General features: G+C 45.1%; 1 pseudogene; it reads left to right on the top strand.

The window, feature by feature from the left end:
• The first annotated feature begins 12828 nt into the window (after positions 1–12828).
• Positions 12829–14317, top strand: LOC125547142 (annotated as a pseudogene).
• The last annotated feature ends 2964 nt before the right edge of the window (positions 14318–17281 follow it).

Raw genomic sequence — 17281 nt, forward strand, 5'->3', positions numbered from 1 at the left:
TCGTGGCCAGCTGTCGGACTCTACTAAGGAGAATCAGCGGCTTCGACGTGGCATATTTAGTAAGTGCTTAAGAGAATCTTTGAAAGAAAAAGAGTTCGGCGAGGAAGTCGACTAACAGAGTAATGTCTGTAGGTATGCTAACGGGTCGTCCTGCAGAGGAGATGCCCAGTTCTACGGGTGACCTTCTTCCCGAGCTCTCGCAACTGCACGAGCGAGTTCGACAGGCGATGCGAGGCGTTACCCAAGTGTAATGGCCTTCCCACTCCATGCCCGAGGGCCTTGGAGAGCTTTCGGAGAAGCTTAAGGGAGCTCGGCGACGCTTCCGGTTGTGGAAGATATCGGCCTGCCGACAAGGCGCTAGGGAGGCCTGGGCCATGGTGAAGACGCGGTACACGAAGTCTGACCCAAACCACATGGCCGAGGTCGGACCTGTGGGGCCTGACGGGAAGGAGATCCCTGTAAGCTTAGTGTACGGCCAAGTAGAATTGGCCGCAAAGTATTCCCAGCAGGACTGTAAGTTAGACAGCCTGTTAGATGGTATTGAAGAGGAATACAATCAGTCAGAGTGACTATGTAATTTTTAATTGACATGTGTAATGCCTTCTAGCCGGATTGTAGATCATTTGTCGTTGCCGACCTTTTCGCTTCAACCTCAGGACCTGACGGTCCGGAGTGTGTCCGAATACCCTACCGGTTATGTAAGAACTGGGGTATGCATGGAGACCAGGCGTAGGGGTCATTAGTGCTTTATCAGACAAGTGCCCAACTAGTTATGTTATATTACATGGTTAGTAAGAAACATCTTCCAGAGAGAATAGTTCCGTTAGGGGTTCCTTTCTCTGGGAGGCATGCCCTAAAGTGCATGTCCGGACTGCAAACGCAGGAAAATCATCTGGGGGCATATACGTAAATAAGTAAAAAAGGTCATCTTTTAGTTCACCGACCGAATATTCCCTTAAGAACGCTAGCTTTTGGCTTCACCCAGTCTGAGGTACACATCCGGCTGATCCGGCAATAACAATCGCAGAGGTGCTCCCTTTACCACCTAGCCGAACAATCGGGAACGTAGGGGTAAGCACAGGAGCCAGGCAACCCAGCTTGGCCAAAACTTAAGTCATATCGATGCATATAATGGTGAAGAAAAGGTACATGCGAAAGTTTGACACATGTGGTGGGCGTGAAGCCCGTATAAATAAGCTTCTGTTAAAGAAGCCCCCAGGTTTAATGAGCGCGAGTAGCACTTCACTTGAGGAGCCTTTAAGGGCTATAAAAGAGAAGAGGGGAAGGAGAGAAATGTAAGACAGAAAATGTAAAAAATGGACAGAGGAAGGAGACAAACACAGAGTCTGGCGCTAGGCATAGAATCTTCGGAGACGGGCTGCGTTCCATGGGTTCGGCTCGAGTCGGTTATCCGACGCATCTCGCAGGCGGTATGCTCCACCAGTCAGGACTTGGTCGATTATGAAGGGACCTTCCCACTTGGGCTTCAGCTTGTCCTTTTTCTTGTTCGGCAGGTGTAGAACTAATTCGCCAACGTTGTAGCTTTTGGCCCGCACTTCTCTGCTTTGATATCTTCGAGCCTGCTGTTGATAGAATGCGGAACGGGCTTTTGCCATGTCGCGCTCCTCCTCTAAGGCGTCCAAACTGTCCTGCTGATCGAGCTCGGCCTCCCTTTCTTCGTACATGCGCACTCGAGGTGAGTCATGAATTATGTCGCAGGGCAAGACTGCCTCTGCGCCGTACACCATAAAAAATGGTGTGTATCCGGTGGTGCGGTTCGGCGTGGTCCGCAGCCCCCAGAGTACGGAGTTGAGCTCCTCTACCCAGTGCATGTTAGATTCCTTGAGGGACCGCACTAATCTGGGTTTGATGCCGCTCATGATGAGACCATTTGCATGTTCGACCTGACCGTTAGTTTGTGGGTGATAGACGGAAGCATAATCGAGCTTGATGCCCATGTTTTTGCACTAGAGTTTTACCTCATCGGCCGTAAAGTTCATGCCGTTATCGGTGATGATGCTGTGGGGGATGCCATAATGGTGTACGACCCCGGATATAAAGTCTATCACAGGTCCGGATTCGGCCGTCTTAACAGGCTTGGCTTCTATCCATTTGGTGAACTTATCCACCATGACCAGTAAGTATTTTTTCTTGTGGGTTCCGCCTTTAAGGGGTCCCACCATGTCAAGCCCCCAGACCGCGAAAGGCCAAGTGATGGGGATAGTTTGGAGGGCGGTGGGTGGCATATGGCTTTGGTTTGCAAAAAGCTGGCAACCGACGCATTTATGGACCAAGTCCTGAGCGTCCGCCCGGGCCGTCGGCCAATAAAAGCCTGTATAGAAAGCCTTGCTTACAAGGGTTCGGGCTGCTGCGTGATGTCCACCAAGTCCGGCATGAATTTCAGTCAGCAGGTTCCGCCCTTCCTCTTCGGATATGCACCTTTGAAGGACTCCGGTAGTGCTTTTCTTGTAAAGTTCTCCCTCATGGACTTTATAGGCTTTAGATCGCCGCACTATACAGCGTGCCTCGTTTTGGTCCTCTGGGAGTTCCTGCCTAGTAAGGTAGGCTAGGAATGGTTCTGTCCACGGGGCAATAACGGCCATTAGTACGTGGGCTGAGGTTGTTATTTCATTGGCAGAGCCTCCGATTATGTCAGATTGTTCGGTGTCGGACAGTGCGGTTGGGTCCGGACTGATATTGCCATGTTCCCCTTCCCATACTACGGATGGCTTGAACAGCCTTTCCAGGAAGATGTTGGGGGGACCGCATCGCGTTTTGCGCCGATGCGTGCCAGGACGTCTGCCGCCTGATTGTTTTCTCGGGCTATATGGTGAAATTCGAGCCCTTCAAACCGAGCTGACATTTTGAGGACGGCGTTGCGGTAAGCTGCCATTTTTGGATCCTTGGCATCGAAGTCTCCATTTATTTGGGATATCGCGAGGTTCGAATCCCCGCGCACCTCTAGGCGTTGAATGCCCATGGATACTGCCATCCGGAGACCATGTAAAAGGGCCTCATATTCGGCTGCATTGTTGGAGTCCGTGTACATAATCTGGAGTACATATTGAACTATGTCTCCTGTGGGGGACGTCAAAACGACGCCGACCCCTAGTCCGGCCAACATTTTGGAACCGTCGAAGTGCATTATCCAATTTGAATATGTGACGTACTCTTTAGGGAGTTCGGCCTCCGTCCATTCTATGACGAAGTCGGCCAAAACTTGCTACTTGATAGCTCGCCGTGGCCTATAAGTTATGTCGAACGGGAGGAGCTCGATGGCCCATTTTGCAATCCGGCCCATTGCGTCACGGTTGTTTATAATATCATTGAGTGGTACTTCCGATGCTACTGTGATTGAACACTCTTGAAAGTAGTGTCGTAGCTTCCGGGATGCCATGAATACCGCATATGCAATCTTTTGATAATGTGGGTACCGCGATTTGCATCGGGTGAGGACAGTGGACACATAGTAAACCGGCTTTTGAAGGGGGAATTTGTGTCCGTCCGTTTCCCGCTCGACGACGAGTACTGCGCTGACAACTTGATGGGTTGCTGCAATGTACAATAGCATTGGTTCGCCGATGTTTGGCGCGGCCAGGACGGGGTTTGTTGCCAATAAGGCTTTTATTTCCTCGAGTCCGGCCGTGGCGGCATCCGTCCACTCGAAGTGTTCCGTGCGCCGAAGGAGGCGATAGAGGGGTAGCGCCTTTTCTCCCAACCAGGAGATAAAGCGGCTTAGAGCCGCCACGCATCCGGTTAATTTTTGTATTTGTTTGAGGTCCTTTGGGATATCTAATTGTGACAAAGCTCGGATCTTGGCTGGATTTGCTTCGATTCCCCTACCGGATACAATGAAGCCCAAGAGCTTCCGGCTGGAACACCGAAAACGCATTTTTCCGGATTTAGCTTGATGTCATATGCTTGGAGGTTGTCAAATGTAAGCCTCAAGTCGTCTACTAGAGATTCGACATGTCTTGTTTTTACGACCACATCATCCACGTATGCCTCTACTGTTTTGCCGATCTGGTTTGCCAGACATGTCTGAATCATGCGCTGATATGTTGCGCCGGCGTTTTTGAGCCCGAAAGGCATTGTGTTGAAGCAGAATGGGCCGTATGGGGCGATGAATGCCGTTGCGGCTTGGTCTGACTCAGCCATCTTGATTTGATGGTAACCGGAGTATGCGTCGAGGAAGCACAACGAATTGTGTCCTGCAGTGGCGTCGATAATTTGATCGATGCGGGGGAGGGGGAAGGGATCCTTTGGGCAGGCCTTGTTGAGATCTTTGAAGTCAACGCACAGGCACCAGGATTTGTCCTTCTTTGGTACCATCACCAAGTTTGCTAGCCAGTCCGGATGTTTTATATCTCTGATGAATCCAGCCTCCAATAGTTTGGCTAGCTCTTCTCCCATTGCCTGTCTCTTGGGTTCAGAGAAACACTGAAGGGCTTGTTTGACAGGTTTGAATCCTTTTAGGATATTTAAGCTATGTTCGGCCAGCCTGCGTGGGATTCCTGGCATGTCCGAAGGGTGCCATGCAAAAATGTCCCAGTTCTACCAGAATTCCCGCAGTGCGGCGTCTACACCAGGGTTTAATTGTGCCCCGATGGAAGCTGTTTTATTGGGGTCCGTTGGATGGACCTGGAATTTGACTATTTCATCCGCTGGTTTAAAGGAGGTGGACTTGGATCTTTTATCGAGTATCACATCGTCCCTGTTTACCATGGAGCGCAGTGTAGTCAGTTCCTCAGCCGCTAGGGCTTCGGACAGTGCCTCAAGGGCTAGTGCGGCTGTCTTGTTTTCGGCGCGGAGTGCTATGTCCGGATCACTAGCGAGAGTGATGATTCCGTTCGGCCCGGGCATCTTGAGCTTCATGTACCCGTAATGGGGTATTGCTTGGAAGATTGTAAACGCTTCCCACCCCAGCAGAGCGTGGTATCCGCTGCTGAACGGGGCCACTTGGAATGTGACCTCTTCGGACCTATAATTATCCGGCGTGCCGAACACCACATCTAGTGTGATTTTTCCTGTACAGCGTGCTTCCCGACTGGGGATTATTCCTCTAAAGGTTGTGCTGCTTCGCTCAATGCGGTTCCAGTCTATTTCCATTTTTTGAAGGGTTTCCTCATAAATGAGGTTCAATCCGCTGCCTCCATCCATGAGTACCTTGGTGAGGCGAAAGCCGTCCACTATAGGACTGAGTACCAATGCGGCTGGTGCTCGAGCTATTCAGAATTTAGGTTCGTCGCTAGCATTAAAGGTAATAGCCGTGTCACTCCATGGGTTTATTGTTGCTACTTGATAGACTTCGGCGAAGCTGCGGAGTGTTCTTTTTCGCCTTTTATTTGATGTAAAAGTCTCGAAGACTGTTAAGACTGTACTGGAGTCCCTGAGGTGGCTTTCTGCGGCCTCCGGAATTAGGAGATCTTCGCCCCTTTTGGCCACCTGCCGGAGTATCCAACATGCTCTAAGGCTATGAGTTGGTGTGGCGTCCTCTGTACTATGAATTTTACAGGGTCCATTAAGCCATCCCTCCAGTACGGTTCCATGCCCTATAGAGGGTTTTGGTTTTTTGGTTTTTAACCTGGGTGTCTAATGATGATGCACCCTTTTATTTCGGACGAGGTTTCTATTCAGGGCCGGATTGTCCCAAAATTTAGTTTCGGTTTTCCGGGCGCTTTCCATCGCACAGTACTTTTGTACTATGGACGCCAAGTCAGCGAAGCGTGTAAGATCACGACGACCTGTGGCATTGAGGATTCCCTTGTCCGTGCAATTATTGCAGAAGATTGAGATTGCGTTTTCCTCGCGGCAGTCCTTTATCCTGTTCATAACCAGTAGGAATCTTGCCCAGTAATGATGTACTATTTCTTCAGGCTTTTGCCTGATTTGGGATAGATCGCTTATGTTCGGGTGGGTGGGTGGAATTAAATCCGGAACTTCACCCAATCTCAGACTCAGAGGCCAAGGAGTTTCCGAACTCTGAGGTTCGGATTCTTGGATGTTGTCCAGTGAATCTAGCCCGTTGCCTGATTCTAAGTTCAGGTCTTGAGTTACATCCTCCTCTCCGCGGGTATCCGGCTTGGAGGGATCTGGAATCTGGACGTAGCTAGTCCTTAAGATAGATGAAGAGTCGCCGCACTGTGCCTCTACTACGGCAACGTGATGGGTGACTTGGGGAGAATTAATTTCTCTTAGATCGGGTTTAAGCCCAACCTGGTCATAATCCGTAGTGACCCCCAAGGCGGTGATGCGATCCAAGAGCTCATTTACGGAAGAGAGCTCCATTGGATCTAACTGCTCGACGAGTTCTGAGCTGACGTGAAGATTGCTTTTGATGACCCGAGAGGTCACCGTCGGCGCAACGGCCGAACGGGCAGTCATGAGAAAACCGCCTAGCCGGAGAGTTTGGCCGACAGCCAAGGCTCCCTTAGTAACGGCGCTGTCTTTAAAGACGGGAAGAGGCATCCTTGCTGATTGCGACGACACAGAGGAACTCTCAATGAAAGCACCAATGTTGGTGTCAAAACCGGCGGATCTCGGGTAGGGGGTCCCGAACTGTGCGTCTAGGCTGGATGGTAACAGGAGACAAGGGACACAATGTTTTACCCAGGTTCGGGCCCTCTTGATGGAGGTAAAACCCTACGTCCTGCTTGATTAATATTGATGATATGGGTAGTACAAGAGTAGATCTACCACGAGATCGAGGAGGCTAAACCCTAAAAGCTAGCCTATGGTATGATTGTTGTATGATGAAGTTGTCCTACGGACTAAAACCCTTCGGTTTATATAGACACCGGAGAGGGTTAGGGTTACACAAAGTCGGTTACAATGGTAGGAGATCTTGAATATCCGCGTCGCCAAGCTTGCCTTCCACGCCAAGGAAAGTCCCATCCGGACACGGGACGGAGTCTTCAATCTTGTATCTTCATAGTCCTGGAGTTCGGCTGGAGGTATAGTCCGGCTACCCGAACACCCCCTAATCCAGGACTCCCTCACCTTGCTCTAGTAGCTGCTTGTTGTCACTACAGTTTGATTCATCTGTTTTGTTGTTTTGAATGTTTCGAATGTGTGCTTCGAAGTTCTAGATCCCTGTGGAGAACACGACATCCGTAGTTTGGGCACAAAAAACCCTGCTATATTACATATGATCATTACTATACGCGATGTTCTTCAACAGGGACTGCCGATGACAGTTGTGCCTCAGTGGATCGAGATTAAAGGTCGCATGTCAATGGTTAGATTACGGCCAATATATCCTACATTGCACATGAGTGCATTCAAGATTTCTAGAACCGAGGAATGCTTAATAGTGAAAGACTGGAGCAAAATTATGAAGGATCGCAGAGAAGTACTAGGGGGCAGCAAACAGAAGCGCGGCCCACGATTAGGAGACAGGTTTATCTGCATGCTCAAATATGATGAATCAAGAGAGCTATACATGTTCTATGCTATTTTACCTGAGAGAGAGCAGCAGGAGTGATTAGCATGCTCTTAGTACTTGTCCTCTCATGTCCGTGTTCTTCGTCGATCCTGAACTTAATCTCATGACCATGTTGAACTCGATGATATCTTTGCTTTTGGTACAAGTGAATGTTTCTTCTTTAAGCTAGTGTTGGTGGTGATTAGATAGCGGTAACGACTATGATGATTAAATAGTGGTAATGACAACTATTATGATGATTTTTAGCTAGCTAGTATACTGTTGTTGGTGATGGTATGATGCAAGAATTTTTATATTAATACGATGATGATGAGTTATTATTTCATTTATGAAAGAAACCACAGATTAGTTTCAACTTGATGCATGGAGCTAGCTAAGTGATCAAGTGTATGCTATATCCATATTACTTGAATGGATATGGCATATACTTGATCACTTAGCTAGCTAGCTCTGCATCCAGTTGAAACTAATTTGCGGTACTTTCACCTAATGATTTAACAACTCATTATAATGTAAAGACAATCTCTGAATTAAATTGAAAACATAAAATTAAAGGAAAAATAAAACCAAAACCACCACAAACATTTAGTATCGGTTGGTGGTACCAACCGATACTAAAGGTCTCCCCGCACCCGGCCCTGGCATGTGCCACGTGGTGACACTTTAGTGGCGGTTCGTGCCGAACCGGTACTAAAAGGGGGGACCTTTAGTCCCCACCCTTTAGTGTCGGTTACAGAACCGGCACTAAAGGCCCTTACGAACTGGTGCTAAATCCTGGTTCTGCACTGGTGACAGCGGAGCTATAGCAGGGCTATAGCCGGCTGTTTAAAACTATGGTTGAAGATGAACAACTGGTCGCAGTCCAGCTTTGGCGGGGAGACGAGGCGGTGCTGCTCGCGGGCGACGGGGTCCCACACAAATAGGTGGCACGGCAGTCGACGATGCGGTTGCCCTTGTGGAGAGGCATGGTGAAGCGAGCGCGGGGGATGCGATCTGGTCGATCCAGCATTGAAACAAATGGACAGGAGCCATAGTTGTTGATGAAGAAGCCAAGGAGAGGAGGCTTGCCGTGGTGGTCGCGAAAGAGGCATTGGAATTGGGGGTCGGCGACGAGGCTGCACCAACGCTTGCAGACAAGAGAGGCCCGGGGGAGGAAGGAAGGCCGCGGGGGCAGGCGGAGGAGAATCTCCCCGAGCAGGTCGTCGGAGCCATCTCCCCTCCCGTGCTCATTGGAGGGCTTAGTAGTACAGGTCGGTGATTTGGTCGGTACGGAAGACGCCGCCGGCAGATCATGCTCGTGGTAGCGACTAGAGAGGGGATTTGGGGGTTTGGTCAACTAGTCAGCTAGTCGATTTATTTATAACCAAAGAAAAAACATGTTCCCGGTCAATATCTTAAATCATCATAGATGTTCGTATTTGTTTTTTAATTGGCTCCCGGTCAACAATAACAAAACTTTATTAATTGCAAATCACGGTTACATTGTCTATAAGGAGAGATACAATCTCATCCAAGGGCTCCTCAAACCAGTCCCTTGTCGCTAAAAATATTGCTAACCTAGCAAGTTCATGGGCGACCTTATTCGTTTCCCTATTACAATGTTCAAAACTATTAAGAGAAAAATCACAAGTCAAAAAAGAGTAGTCGTCGAAAATTGCCGCCGCCGCTCCCGCAGGTTGTCCTCCATTCTTCATTGTATCAATGACTTTCATATTATCCGAATAATAACAAGGCGATTGCAACCCACTTTTTATGCAAGAGATAAGCCAAATCTTAGAGCCAACGCTTCAGCTGTCAGAACATCAGAATATCAATCAATCTTCCAATTTCCACCAGCGGTGAGTTTTTCTTTGTCATCTCTGAGTACAACGCCCGTTGTTACCCTAAGCAGATCATGATCGAAAGAAGCATCTACATTTAACTTGACAAAACCCATAGGAGGTCTGCTTCGTCCCATTTTTCTACTGATAGCATTAGGGGACTGAGCATTGACAAAATTTGTTGTTATAGCACGAACCCCCATAGACGTCTGGATTGCATCTTGGGACTTTCCTTCATGAACCAGCTTATGTCTATCCCACCACAAGTACCAAGTGGTTATGGCAATAAATTCACAAACATAATGGATACCAAACTAGGCAACTCTTGATCTGGCATAATGAGTAAGAATTCGAGGACTGCCTCACCCGCATGATCAACGGCAGAAGCTTTGTTAATCACCTCATGCAAACCTAACTTGCTCCAAACCTCCTTTGCTTTCTAGCAAAGAAACAATACATGCTCTTTATCTTCCACCCCATTTGAACATGATGGGCAAGTGGACGAAACTTTCATGTGTCTATTAGCAAATGTAGCACTACACCGGAGTGTTCTATGTAACATTTGCCAAATAAAAAAAATTAGCTTCGCTGAACAATATAATTTTCAAATCTCACCCAAATATGATTGACATCGATTCGCCTCATACCATCACTAGTGAATTTTGAATATGTTGAATACAAATACTAGCAATTTTTAATATGTTTTTTAAGGGAATGCCACATGGTTTACTTTATTGATCAAATAAAAACACTTACATCATTCACAAGACACACATTAATAAAAGACGGAGGATCATCTACTCAACTACAAGATAAATGGTTCTCTTAGATTTTTTAGGGGTACAAGCCAAGTTTATTCATCAAAGTCCACAAATTGTGAGAGACGTCTTAGGTCGTGGGGTTGGCCAAACCAGACGTGGTGTCCCGGACCCCTCGAAAGAGCGAACTTGGCTAGACTATGTGCTTCCACATTGGCCACACGACTCTCAAAAGTAAAATCACATTGAAATTGAGCCACCTCAAGATTAATCTCACTAACTATAGCAGCATAACTACCTCTACCTCTATTAGCGAGTTTCAGCCAGTGCAAGTCCTTCTCTACATGTTATAGCTTCAAGGGCCGTTGGATCCTCTAATCCATCAATGACAAGAGCCGAACTGCCCAGGTACTATCCATTATTGTTCTGGTACACCACTGCAGCCGATAACAGGGCTTTGGTCACAACGCAATATACACATTAGTCCCGGTTGCATTACGAACCGGGACTAATGCTCACATTAGTCCCGGTTCGAGCGACTAAAGGCATTAGTCCCGGTTCAAATGGGCCCTTTAGTCCTGGTTTGAGACACGAACCGGGACAAAAGGGCATCACACCCTTTAGTCCCGGTTCATATCTCGAACCGGGACTGAACCGGGACTAAAGGGTGCGATGCCCTTTTGTCCCGGTTCGTGTCTCAAACTCGGACTAAAGGGCCCATTTCTCAAACTCTACCCCCGGTGTATCGCCATTTCAGTTTTGAAAAAATAAAAGAGAATGATAAAAACTTCAAAAAATAAAACCCTTTGAGATGTAGTTATATTACTACATCTACTAGTTAGGAAAATTTAAAAACTTATATTTGGACATGTTTTTGCAAAAAAGTGTCATGAAAAAGTAAAACGGCTATAACTTTTGCATACGATGTCGAAAAAAGTATAATATATCAAAATATTCAGCACAAAAATCCGCATCCGATTTTGACAGCCTACGGTCTGTTTGCAAATTTTTAGAATCCTCAAATTCTAAAAGGAAAAAAATATGCTCAAATTTCAGTTTTTTTGAATTTTGGTTAAATCTGGTCAAACTATGGTCAAACTACTTATTCAAGAAGTATTAGTGTTACTATATAATTATTCAAGAATATTAGTGTTATTAAATAATTATTTCAATTTTTTGAATTTTGGTCAAATCCGGTCAAACTACTTATTCAAGAAATATTAGTGTTACTAAATAATTATTGTTTTTTAGAATCACAGTTTCAAACTCAAACAGTGAAACATGTGACTTCATGCTCAAGCTAAACTCCTGAGGGTTAATAGGATTGACATCTTACTATTGTCAGGAAAACAACAAGTGCAAACTTGGAAATGAGGGGGAATAGAACCCGAAAGTTAAGCGTGCTCAAGCTGGAGTAGTGATAGGATGGGATGGGTGACCGGTCGGGAAGTTAGATGATTTGGAATGATGAGGGGTGATTAAATATTAGAGGTTAAATTGATCAGGGGTGATTAGAGATTAAATTGTAAAATAATTCAGAAATTTTAAAATACGAAAAAATTCAAAAAAAATCGTAAAATTTCCTTTAGTCCCGGTTGGTGTTACCAACCAGGACTAAAGGTGGAGCTCCAGACAACAACCACGTGGAGGGCCTTTAGTCCCGGTTCCAGAACCGAGACTAAAGACCCTCTAAACCGGGACAAATGGCCCTTTTTCTACTAGTGCTAGCGAACACCTGCGTCTACGTGAATTTTTGCGAAACCCGCCGGTGGAGCCTTCGGTCATTGTTGCTGGATATTAGGTGCTGCTCTCTGTATGCCAGGTGAGGGTGTTACCTTAAGGACACCATGCTCCCCTATGAATCCCGTGATGAAGGATGACTGAAAAATCCCCTCGTGGATGGCTCTGCACCGAGCAGACCAAATTACCCAAAGAGTTACTTTAAGAAGTACAAATTTCTCATGCGATAATGATTCCAGCACAATAAAAAGCCATAGTTTGGCACTTGGTTCAGCTATATAAACCAAGGCCCGAGCCATTTCCTCATCAACTATAGCCCAAATGCATCTCGCCGTTGTGCAATTGATCAAGGAGTGTCTCCAGGAGTCCAGTGAGCCACACAATCCACAAGAAGAAGAATCAGACATGTGCCTATGAGCTCGCCATCTTCTGTAGGTAACGAATGTTTAGAGAGCCTCCATAAGAACATTCGTACTTACTTAATTTCACTAAGAAAACTCTATGCTTATCAAAGTGCCAGCTCTAGAAATCTTCGATTGATCTCGTAAATATGGTTCTCATAGCTATGCTTGGCAATTTCATGTGTGACTCGATTGGCTTCCCGAGGATAATTTTTGAATATGTTGCACATCACGCTTACTAGTTTTTTTTTGAGACAACGTCACGCTTACTAGTAATCTCTAAAAAAAGTTGACTTTTTAAAGTAGAAAAAGTGTCCGGATGGCAGAGGCACGCGTAAGTGGTGAATGACCTGGCCAGATGATTAGAGGTTGTGCGTTGCTGATCAAACTCGGATCTGACGGCTGCCCATGTGGCGAAACTTAATGCGTGATTGGCCGGCTGATTGTAACTGTTTCCCCTTTTTTAATGATTTGCTTTTTTAGAAGAATTTTATTTTTTTTGAGAATTTTAATTTTTTGAGGGGTTTTTGAGAATTTTAATGCTCTGCTGAACCACCCCCTCCCGCTTGTGGGCCGCGGCCTATGGTTGAGACGGTATCCAAAGTCGGGGCGCACAGCCCGGCCCAATCCCTCCATAAGCGGGGGCCTCTCGTGCGAGACAAGGCCTGCCGCAAGAAAGGAAGGGGGAGACCTACGCGAGGAGGAAAAGAGAAGAAATCTCAATTGATCGCCGCCTCCGCCGCTAGACATCCACGCCGTCGACGCGATGATTCCCAACCTCTCCGGTCTCCGCCGTCGAGAACCACTAAGGCACCGCCGCGGCCGGCAGCGAAGACTTCGGCGGCCTCTTCTCCGCCGACACCGACGACCAGCTCGCCCTCGAATTCACAACCTCTTCGGCGCCGCCGCGGCCGGCAGCGACGACTTCGGCGACCTCTTCTCCGCCGACCAGCTCGCCCTCGAGTTCCCCACCTGCAACCACGTGCGTGAGCCTTCCCCTCCCTCAGTCCCCCTTTCTCTCCGCCGGCCTCTGATCCGTTTGCGCCCCTTTTTCGTTTCCCGGTAGTTCGATGTGTTCCAGAAGGCGACCAAGGAGATGGTGAACAACAAGAAGGGGACGGCCACGCTCTCCTTCATCTTCGACAAGACGTCATCGTCGCTGCCGACTCCCGGGCCAGCATGGGCGGGTACACATGTTAGTCCCCTGTCCCTTGGCCTCGCATTCCAGTGCTAGGGTTTGGTGCCGCGGGGATTCGATTTGCTGGCGTGGATGCGCGATTTAGGGTCGGGATGTTTATAGATCTCCTAGCGAAATCTGGTTCCTTTGTCCGTTGATTATCTCTGGGAGGACAATTTGGTGGTCAGGGGTGTGTTTCTTTACTCTTGCGTACCAGGGCTGTACATTTTTATATCTAGTAATTCAGGGCAGTGATTCATACATCTATGAAATCTCAAACCAACTTGATTTGGGTGTGAAGAACTTGTGCTTAGGTTCTAGTGTACAACAGAGGAAAACATATCACACAACCTCACAATAGCTGAGCCACCAATTGCAGTGCTATAATCTCACACCAGTTGTGGTGACCATGCTTGGATATGGCGGTTCATTTGGATTACGTGGTGAATACAAAGATACTGATTGAGTTTGGATGCTACTCCCTCCGTCCGATAATGTAAGATATTTTTTGACACTAGTCTTCAAAAAACGTCCTACATTATGGGACGGAGGGAGTAATTATCTGTAGGAACTGAGAAGGGAGGTAATCTGTCGTGGGATTGGTAATGATAGAGTTGTGAATTGATGTGATACTGATATCACACACACAAAAAAGATAGTTTTGCTAATACTTACTATTGAATTCAAGTCTGCTTATCTGAAGGTCCAACATTTATGCATATTGATTTGTGTCTGTGGTTCGGAGAATCCAATAGAAAGCTGCCGTTATTGTATAATGTCTATTTTTCCACAAGTGCTGATCCTTCTGTAAAATTGCCCTTGCATGTTTGTTAGTCGTTGTAGAAGGCTCTTGCTTGATGCAAAGGATCATCACTTAAACATTCATCAGAATGTATTTCTGTCCTTACATGATTCTGTGTTTTCTGTTCTGCAGCTTTAATCCCTACATGCAGAACCATGGCTTGTGGGGCTGCTGATTGCCAATTTTGGCATAGAAACTTGAGTTAAGGTAAAATATCACCTGCTTGTCTACTTGCATCTCATATTTTGCATAGTACTAGTTGAGTGCCGTGTGTTGCAACGGGATATTATATTTATCTTCTTCAGCGTCTACTATGTTATCCGTCTGTCTATCCACGTCCCATAGGAATACAAGCTTCATTCTCCCTCCTTTTTTTACTCTTGCATGTCCATGAATTTTATCACAGCTCCATCTTTTATGTGTTTCCACTTTGCTCACCATTGCTCATGGGTGTTGTCACTTGATACGGAACAAGAAATTTATGTATATAGAAAACAAGTTCTCAGGATTGTAACTATACAAAACACCATTTTCCTTCTCCATTATCCGCCTCTGCCATCACTCACTTTGTTGCAAAATTTTAACTGTAACCATAAACTTCTTGCAGTGAAAGTTTATTGAATATCGTAATTACCAAGTTGCAACTACCACAAAATGATTTTTACTACTAATATAAGACCTTTTGTCAATTATATTTCAACCTACACTATTTAAGTATTATTTCTCTGTGCTCTTACTAAGTCTACAAAAACAAAATACACAAATAGCAAATCTAAGTATGCTCTAGATATTCATCATGTGAGACAATAGGTGAAAAAGACCAGCAAAGTGAAGTATCATTCCGGAAAGAAAAGATATCAACATCGGATTTGAATCTTTCAAATTTTATCACAAAGAAAGACAGCTAAAAACTCACTTCCAATGGATGTGGCACAAACAAAAGGGACCAAGCAGGACTGAGTGCAAGTCTTGTCTTCTTCATCTGCATAGATTGATAATGTACGGTCTATGTACAGTTGATTACACTTGAACTATTTTGTATGGGAAAAAACATTATTCAGATCTTTTTATTTTATAATTAGCGTGTGAATTTTCTTGGGGTGGGCTGTTAGTATAGGTATATATTCTGTAAGGATTGGGTTGCAAATGATGCAAATTCACATGAAGTTTAATATAATGCAAGTAAAAGTTGTATAGACTCACAAAATAATGGAACTTTTTGTTCTTCAGGCAAGCTGGAATGTTCTTGCATCAGCAGTGAATGTGCTGCTACCCATAATATTGATTTTAATTTTAAAAAAAAATTAGACATCAAAATAAACTCATGAAATAATAGCACGGCCAATACCACAATTGAGAAGTACGCTAGATGGTCTTTCCTAAAATAATTTTGTGATATTAAGTGAGCTAAACCATGAGTTTCACATATCTCTCTCTTGGTCAGAAATAGTTTTGTACTCCCTCCGTCCCATAATATAAAAGATCATTTTGCAAGGTGTTTTAGCTTGCAAAATGATCTTATATTATGAGACTGAGGGAATAATTTACAGGACATGATAAATCTAAAATAACATTTATCTTACAAATGTGAACATCTTTTATATTGTAATAGTCAAACTTACATCTTTTTTACTGCATGTTTGGTAGTTGGACATCTGTTTACGAAAGGGAAGGTAGCATACTTGTGGCTGCACAAACAATTATATTGTTTACATCAAGCTAAAAGAATGATGGATTTTTTTTTACTTGCTAGACTAAAAGATCGATGGAAAAAATATTTCTCGAGTTGAACTCTTATCAGTTTTACCTCGACAAAGAGGCAGATCATTAATTTTGCAACCAACATTTCATTTGCATGGTACTCGGCAATCTGCACCGATGTGAATCCTATATCCCATCAATTGAGTTTTCCACGACAATCTATCTGTGACTATAAGTCCCGCATTGCTATCTGAACTGTGTGCTACCACAAGTGAAATCCACCTCGAATTACCTATTTTTGGATCGCATTGATGCGCATAATCCAGTCTTCTACTGACAAAATATCGAAACAATGTTAGTAACTCTGTTAATGTTAAATACGCATAAGCAAAATATCTATCTAAACTTCAGTGACGACATGCCTGCAACATTCTTGAATTTGCATTACTAAGTACTACCTTCATCCCAAAATAATTGTCACCAACTTTGTACTAAATCAGCGGCACTTACTTTGGGACGGAGGGAGTATATACAGAACTGAAGTTTAACCAAGAACATTACATCATTGCATTTCTTTACAGAATTAGCCCACCGCTGTGATTACAATGCTAATTGTAGTAAATTTTAGATTCAACTATGTTATACTCCCCCCCCCCCCCCCCCCCCGGTCCCAAAAAGCTTGTCTTGGATTTGTCTAAATACAAATGTATCTAGACATGTTTTAGTGTTAGATTCATCCGTATCTACATAAATCTAAGACATACTTTTTGGGATGGACGTAATAGAACTGAAGGTGCCTACACCAAATTTCTCCAAGGTTTCTGAAGACAGCAAAAATAAGAAAATATTTGCCCTAAGATTTCTCCAAGAAATGCATACCAGGAGCAAATTTAATATATTGATGTAGATGACTTTAATCTTCATGTAAGGTGGATCAACTGCCATACAGGAGGGTACAGGTACATGCTCATAAACTTGGTTGATGTTGCCGTGTCTCTAGCCTTATTTCTTGCCGCTGGTTTCTATGAACAAGAAACCAACAAAACTAAAGCTTACTTTAATATAAAGTTTTAGCTGCAGCTAGAAAAGAGCCGCCAAGCTCTTGTATATTTAGTCGACGGACTTTAAAGAAAAATCATGGATAAATGAAGAAGTTAGATCTGGCCATATAGTGCAAGAAACAATTAGTGAGGGAGAGAAAAGCTTAGTGATGAGAAAGAATACGTTGGTATTGAAGACAAACACCATGGAAGCCTTAACAGATCTACTCTTCCACCCTTTCGTCGGCCGTGCAAGCACAGACCATGAGAACTCCAAGAATCTTGACCCCATGGCCCATGTACAACTGGAGTAGCTGCTGCACTCGGAGTCCTGCTGCGGTGCCACTATTCGATGCGCTAGGAAGCAGGTATAAATGAAGGTCGTACATGACATAGAA

This window comes from Triticum urartu, chromosome 3 (assembly GCF_003073215.2).
Source record: "Triticum urartu cultivar G1812 chromosome 3, Tu2.1, whole genome shotgun sequence".
In the NCBI taxonomy this organism is placed as follows: Eukaryota; Viridiplantae; Streptophyta; class Magnoliopsida; order Poales; family Poaceae; genus Triticum; species Triticum urartu.